Here is an 8,055-nt window from a genome sequence, read left to right on the forward strand (position 1 = left end):
CTCTCAACTTCAGTGTGGGTAAAGATAATTACTTCCTATATGCTATGAGATTCCTTTTAATCATCCCCTTTTATTTAAAATAATTTCAATAGAATTCTGGTGTTAGAAACATCCAATCACAAAGACAGATGTAAATCACATTGGTCATATTAAAAGCAGATACAATGGAAGGGCAAGAAAGGAAGAAACTGGGTATTTCCTCTCATTGATGTTGCACTAAAGCAATCTCCTTAATTAGGAAAGAAAGTTAATACACATGTATTCAATGTTTTACATACACTGAGAAAGAATCAAGGTCCTGGAGGTATCCTTGTTATCCTACTAGGGTTCCTACAACAAAATCCCACATGGACTGGGTGGTTTATAACAACAGAAATTTATGTCTTACACTTTTAGAACCTGGGAAGTTCAACATCTAGGAACCAGCAGATTTGGTGTCTGGTGTGGGCCTGCTTTCTGGTTCAGGGATAACTATCTTCTATCTGCATCTTCACATGGCAGAAAGTACAAGGGAGCTCTCTCAGTTCCATTTATAAAAGCAATCCTTTTCTTGAGGGCTTGATGAGTCTTAATACAAGAAGGATGCCAAAGAACATATCAAAAGCATCAGTTCTATGTTGTTAATCCCTACATAATTTGTAGGTGTCAGGATTTCCAAGACGCTTAAAGACAGGCATGGTACGGAACAACACTCACATGGGGAAGAGACAGCAAAATCAGCTTCAGTAGAGAGCACAAGTTCCTCACGGCTAACCAGTCTGTTACCGCAAGCAATGCAGAGAGAGAGTCTGCAAGCAGCCCTCTTGTGCTGCCTCAATGTATAGGAGAAGAATTTTGACCCCTTTCCCTCTCCACTAGAAATATAGCAGTGGCGTTCACTAGGTGTTCTATGATGTACACTGTAAGTGGAACGAAGAAATACACATCAAACCCAATACAGGAAAAAAAAAAATTTTCACATAAGGAAGAGGAGTTCGGGCAGAGGCGGCAGGACCTGTATGGTGCCCGGGACCTGCAGGGCCTCACCGTGGAGCATGCCATTGATTCCTTCCGAGAAGGGGAGACCATGGTCCCCATCCTCAAGGACAAAGGCGTGCTGCAGGAGGAGGAGAAGGACGTGATGGTGCAAGTGAACCCGGTGGATAAGGAGCACGCAGAGATAATGGGGAGCTGCGGAAGAAGCAGCCCAACCTGCCCTATGCGGAGGATGGGAGCCTGGATGACCTGGTGCAGCAAAAACCTCGCTCTGTCCTGTCCAAGTACAACGAAGAGCTTGAGGGGGAGCCTCGCACTCCTTCGTCCTGGAGCAGGGCGGCGCGGCCGATGGCCTGCGGGAGCTGGAGCTGGAGGAGATCCCGGCCAAGCTGCGGCTGCAGGCTCAGTCCCTGAGCTCGGTGGCGCCCGGGCTGGTCTCCGACTACCTCACGCCTGAGGAGATGGTGACCTTTAAAAAGACCAAGCGGAGGGTGAAGAAAATCCACAAGAAGTAGGAGGAGGTAGTACTGCGGGCGGATGACCTGCTGCCTCTCGGGGACCAGACTCGGGATGGGGACTGCGGTTCCAGACCGGGGGGCTGGGGTCGCCCCCGAGTGTCCGCCGTGGAGGAGGAGAAGGAGCCCGTGCCTCAGCCCCTGCCGTGGGACGACACCCAGGGGAGAACCTGGACCTCAGTGATGAGGAGGAGGGTGGAGCTCCGCCGCGGGGTCCCCGCAGGTCCCGGAGGAGGACCACGCGGAGCTGGAGCTGCAGAAGCAGCCGGAGAAGGGGCGCCGCTGCGACAGCTGCGAGACGGCGGCGAGAAGGTGGTGGAGACTGTGAAGGAGCCAGAGTCTCGCCGTCGGGGCTGGGAGGAGGCTGCCGATCCCGAGCGGAAGGGGGCCACCGTGTTCGACGCCACGCCTGAGTTCTGCCGCACCGTGGGGGAGATCCCCACCTACTGGCTGGGCGAGGAGCGCTGGGCCCGCGGCGGCTCCGAATCTGACGGGGAGGAGAACGGTGGCTGGAGCACGGTGAACCCGGACGAGGGGAAGCAGCAGCAGGATGTCTCTGCCTCCTCCACCCCCGTCCTGGACGAGGGGCCGATCGCGAATAAGGGGCTCGCGGCTGCCCTGCTCCTGTGTCAGAACAAAGGGCTGCTGGAGGCCACAGTGCAGATGGCGGCCCGGGTCAAGGCCCCCAACAAGTCGCTGCCCTCAGCCGTGCACTGCATCGAGGGTAACATGGCCATGGATGACAGGTACGGCCGGCGGGAGGAGGACCGAGGCTTCGGGCGGGACTTCGATGAGAAGGACGGCTACAAACTCGATGTTAAAATCCAGTACATGGATGAGACGGGCCGGAAACTCACGCCCAAGGAGGCCTTCCGCAGCTGTCCCACCGTTTCCTCCACAAGGGCTCAGGCAAGATGAAGACTGAGCGGCGGATGAAGCTGGAGGAGGAGGCGCTCCTGAAGATGAGCGCCAGCGACACGACTCAGCAAAGGCTCGGAGAGCTCATATCTCCATGTGAAACATGTTCCAGGCTCATGTCACATGCTTAAGCAGCCATCCAAGGATGGACAAACTGTGCACGAATGCCCTTCCCAACAACTATGGGTTAGAACTTCAATGTATGAATAGGGTGGGGACACAATTCAGCCCACAACAGGTGGTGAGAAATATTACATATATAATGATTCACAATTGTTGTTTGTCTCTACAGTATGACATGCTTCCCTTTAGGTTGGGAATACTGCTAGTTAGCCTTCACCTTGGCCATGAGATTTTATTGTGCAATGGAGTGTGCACAGATGAAATATGCTACCTGCCCAATCATAACCTTTTAATTCACTCATGTGTTCTGCCTCTGTTTCTTGAAATTCTGCCCTCTGCCATGCATACACGTCCTCTATCAGGGTTCCTCCTTCAGCAGCATTCTGGAACAAAAGGATGTGTGAAGAAAAGCAGTGCTGGCAGAACTCAGAAGAACAGCATCTAATCTGCAGCCATCGTTTAATGCAAGTGATAGAAACATACTTGTTTCTGTCAGTCTTAAAGTATTGGTGTCTTTTGTTTCTACGGTCAGAGTTGCGTAACAGTGAGATGGATACAAAAATGGGGAGCTGTCACAGCAAACACCTAAAATACATAACATAAGCTTTGGTTCTCGGTACAAATTAGCAAGAAACGGCCACTCAATTTTTTAAGATGTCAACTCATATTATGTATCATAAAATCTTTGTGTATGACTAAAATCTATAACAACTTGGAAGGCAGAAACTGTCAAATAAATTTGTGGCTTTGGATAATAAGGTTTTACTCAAAATAGAGCATTGGTAGCATTAGTTTATTATTATTAGCTGCCTTTGATAAATAGTATAAAAATTAGTTTAACTCAGAAAGAAAGGCATTTTTGTAATCTGGATTAAAAAAGAAATTGAAAGGAAGTAGACAGTCAGGACTAGAAAGACAGATTTGAACATATACTTCTTGTCAATTCTAGGTAGTAAAAGATTTTTTAAAATATCAAAAATGTGATCATCACGTCCTTTATTAAAATATCTGATTGGATTAATGTTGCTCTTTGAAATTCTCTTCAAACACAAAGGCTCCAGGAAGAAAAAAACAGCAAAGATATTATCTCATGGGATTTTGAGAAGCTAAAGATATCTTTAATCATATAGAGAGAGGCATGTGGCTATAAACAATTGGAGCTAATTGTATTCAATTATTTTAAAAAAGATTGTTTCTAGATTTTATTTTCTGAAGTATCTGAAGATTAACTGGGTGTGCTGGTGCATACCTGTAGTCCCAGCTACTCTGGTGGCTAAGGTGGGAGGAACATTTGAACCAGGGAGGTGGAGGTTGTAGTAAGCCAAGATCATGTCACTGCACTCCAGGCTGGGTGACAGAGTGATATGCCGACTAAAAAATAATAATAATAATAATAATATTTTAACTATCCACAGTTTGAAAAAATGGCCCAAAAGGCTCTCAAATAACTAGGTACAGGAAGCATGTTTAGAAAAATATATCCTTCCTTTCTCATTAAATATACCCAAGGAGATGGATAAAAAATAAATCACTACATACAGGACCGAGTTAGGAGCCACAGAGACCAATGCTCCAGGGAGCTCCTTCTAGGATGAACAAGAACCTATGCAAAGACTATTTCATTTATCAAGAATATAACTTCTGCCAGATTTTCAAAACTGCTATTCACAAGTGACCTGTATCTGTCTACTATTTTCTTCTTTCCAAATGTGAGAATTTGAGAATATATGTGGTTGTCTTGTTCCTGTTTCACCATTCTATGTGCTCTCTCTATGTGTGTGTGTGGTGGGGGGAGGAGGGAAGAGAGAGAGAGATTGGAGGAAACCAATACCTGATCCTTTCAGATAACACATCTTAGATCATGTGTAGCTGCATCCCAACCTAATGCAGGTCATAAGGCCACAAATTTTAGTTTGATGGAATAACTGGAGGAAGCTTTTGGAGTCTTTGAGAGGAGGATAAATGAAATTGCATTGGAGGAAAATGAATGTTCTCCACTGTGGTAAGCTGTATTAATTATTCACTGGTTTTGTTCCTTCCCCACTCTTGCCACATTTTCCTGTATGATGAGTATAATTTTTCTGACTTTGAGCTTAACCACACAACTTGATTGTCCAATAGTGTATGAGCAGACATTTTTTTCCACACTTGTGCAGAGGCATTCAGGACATTTCTGTGGTTTTGTTCTGCATCGTTTTGTTTCTGCACCTGAACATGAGATCAGCACATCGCAGATAGGAGCACTCTTTGAGCCTGGGTCCAAGGAAAAGAGCTTAGTTGAGGTAAGCAGAGCTCAGAAAAGCTGTAACTCACTGTCAGTCTCAAAAGCAAAAGACTTATGTTATTGTAAGTAACTGAGATTTTGTTACTTCAGTAAAAATGTGGCTTAAACAGTTAAATTAACCACATAATCATTAAAGAACAAAGGCAAGATGGTGGTGTTATTTAGGTAGAGAGAAAGTCACTTTTCAAAGTCTAAGAAAATTAGTAGCAATCATTAAGAGGTTATAAAATATTGTCAAATAAGAGTCTTTGAATTTTGTTGTATGACCAGAAGCCATAAACAAAAGAAAAGTGTTTTAAAAAACACTTCATGTTTTTAAAGTGGCTAAAGGAATACTTTTAAAACTCACTGTGATTTGTGTGAGCAGAATGGGTAGTATCTTAACTGCAGGTTGTAATGGATACTGCAACATTTGTGTGGGGAAACAGAGTCATCCTTTAAGTTTATAATATAGATCAATTGTTGCACTTCAAAGAGCAGGTTTGTGACTCTTCTATTGGAGGGTGTCGAGAACGTCTTAAGAATATTTTGCAACTATATTATGAATGCCAAAGGTATCATTTTTCCTCAAATACATGAATATTTCCCTTTTTAAAAACATTTTCCAGGCATATCTCATTTTATTTTGCTACACTTTATTGCACTTCATAGAACTTATTTTTTAAATTAACACTTAATAATTGTACATAGTAATCAAGTCCATATGATTTTTTATGTGCATAGAACGTGCAATGATAAAGTCAGGGAATTTAGGGTATTTTTCACCTCAAGTATTCATCAGTTCTATGTATTAGACATTTCAAGTCCTCTCTTCTAGTGTAACCGGGTTTTGGGGTGCACAGCTCCCCTGGGAGAATGTTTTTTTGGGTTCTCAGTCTCTCGCTCACCCAAGAACGAGAGAGGGGACCATGCCAGAAGCAGTGCGCTCGTAAATGACCAGCCCAAAAAGCTTTTGCAGAGAAGTGATTTATATAGGTAGAGAAAGAGAAATAGGAGAAGAGAGAAAGCTTCCACGAGAGAGTTTGTGGAACGGGCTCCAAACATGGAGTCCAAAGGGGTGTGGAAGAACGGGACTTTTAAACTGGCAGGAATTCCCACCTTCTCCAAGACCACTGGCCAATGAAAGGAATTCCTTAGAACTTCTGCTGGAGTGACTGACTTTTTGACTGACTTTTTGTACTGGATTTTAACATCGAGTTTTAACAAATAGACTGACTCTATTTGCAGATGACATGATTGTATATTTAGAAGACCCCATCATCTCCACCCAAAAGCTCCTTAAACTTATAAGTAACTTCAGCAAAGTCTCAGGATATAAAAAAATGTGCAGAAATCACAAGATGCAAGACTCTGTCTTATAAAGAAAAAAAAAAAAGAAAGTCAAAATTATTCCATGATCCATGGGCTATAGAATGTATGTTGTTTCCGCAGGCATAAATAATACAACATTAATCATTCTGTACATCTCCATCAGAGCTCTTGGGTAACCAGATGCATTGTCAATGAGCAGTAATATGTTGAAAGAAATCATTTTTGAGCACTAGTTCTCAACAGTGAGTTTAAAATATGTAGTAAATCATGCTATAAACAAATGTGCTATCATCCAGGCTTTATTTTTCTATTTATAGTGTACAGAAAACATTGATTCAATCAGTCAAACCACAACCATCACCACTGCTTACATGTATATGTGCATCTTTTGACAAACCCTCTTGCAATGATTGAGGACACCCTAAATGTCTTAGTTTTCAATGATAACAGTAATGTCTCAAAAAATTTAAAGCTATTTATATACTCAGCTCTTTGCAATGACAGGTAACAAGAATTCCTGTATTATCTATGCTGATAATTAAAATATGTAATTTAAAATTTTAATTGTATATGTCCTTTGGAACATTTTTCCTTTTTTTTTTTTTTTTTTTCAAAATTTGTCCTTCTTACCCAGTGTGATGTTTAATATTGAGTGTCAACTGGATTGGATTAAAGTATGCATAGCAATGTTTCTGGGTGTGTCTATGAGGGTGTTGCCAAAGGAGATGAGCATTTGAGTCAGTGGAAAGGCAGACTCACCTGCAATCTGGGTGGATCTGCCTTTCCCGATATAATCAGCTGCCAGCACAGCCAGAATAAAAGCAAGCAGAACAAGATGAAAAGATTAGACAAATTTAGTCTTCTGGGCTACATATTTCTCCCATGCTGGATGCCTCCTTCCACTGAACATTAGATTCCAAATTCTTCAGTTTTGGGACTCTTAGACCTTGGACCACAGACTGAAGGCTGCACTGTTGGCTTCCCACCTTTTGAGATTTTAGGACTTGCCCTGGCTTTCTTGCTTTTCAGTTTGCAGATGAATTATTGTAGGACATCACCTTGTGATTGTGTGAGTCAATATTCTTTAATAAACTCTCCTTTATACATACATCTATCTTATTAGTTCTGTTCCTTCAGAGAACCCTGACTAATACATCCAGACACAAGTGCCCTCACCGAATGCTTGAACAACCATCTAAAGGCAGAGCTGAAATACCAGTTGAAAGGCAACATCCTGAAAGAACAATGTGCCCTCCTTCAGGACAAGTATATTTATCAAGTCCAGGGCCTCTATTTGGTGCTGTGTCCACAACAGAATACATAGGTGCAGAAGCTACATTTCAAATCCACATTTTAGTGCTTATGTTTTCAGAATACTCTCAGTGCTGCTTCAGTCCCCAGCCTGTGAAGCAGAAGACAGAACTTCTATTAGATTTAGCCTATAGATTTTATCAAATGAACCTGAAACCAGTTGTGTGAGAGGAACTGAGAAGAGAAATGTGTGATAATGGGGAACTGTTAAACACCAATGCAGGTCTAACACAAAATGAAGGCAAGCCAGGTGACATCTCCAGGACTTTAGGTCTAGGGAAGGTTTGGAAAAAAACAAACAAACAAACAAACAAAAAAAACACTGAGGAGGTGATGAGGGGATGGAGGCAGCAAACCATCGTGGCATGTATATACCTATGTAATAATCCTACAAGGTCTGCACATATACCCCAGAACTTAAAGTATAATGAAACAAACAAACAAAACACTGAGGAGTCATCATGCCAAAGTCCTCCACAGCCTAAGCAATTCCATATCTCTCAGGAATGGGCCTGCATTCACATTGTTTCTATATTCAGTCAGTGGCTGGGAAGAGCCTATAAAAAAAGATAGCCTTGGTCCAAATGCAGCGTTGGGTGTTGCTACTCAGCAGCAGGG

The 8,055-nt window shown here is 42.9% G+C and overlaps 1 pseudogene; it reads left to right on the forward strand.

Annotated features, from left to right (window-relative positions):
- The window catches only part of LOC105733002 (U4/U6.U5 tri-snRNP-associated protein 1-like), a 52,077-nt pseudogene extending 44,472 nt beyond the window's left edge, over nt 1-7,605 (forward strand).
- The last annotated feature ends 450 nt before the right edge of the window (nt 7,606-8,055 follow it).

This window comes from Aotus nancymaae, unplaced genomic scaffold (assembly GCF_030222135.1).
Source record: "Aotus nancymaae isolate 86718 unplaced genomic scaffold, 86718_ANA_hifiasm-v0.15.2.pri h1tg000014l, whole genome shotgun sequence".
Classification (NCBI taxonomy): Eukaryota; Metazoa; Chordata; class Mammalia; order Primates; family Aotidae; genus Aotus; species Aotus nancymaae.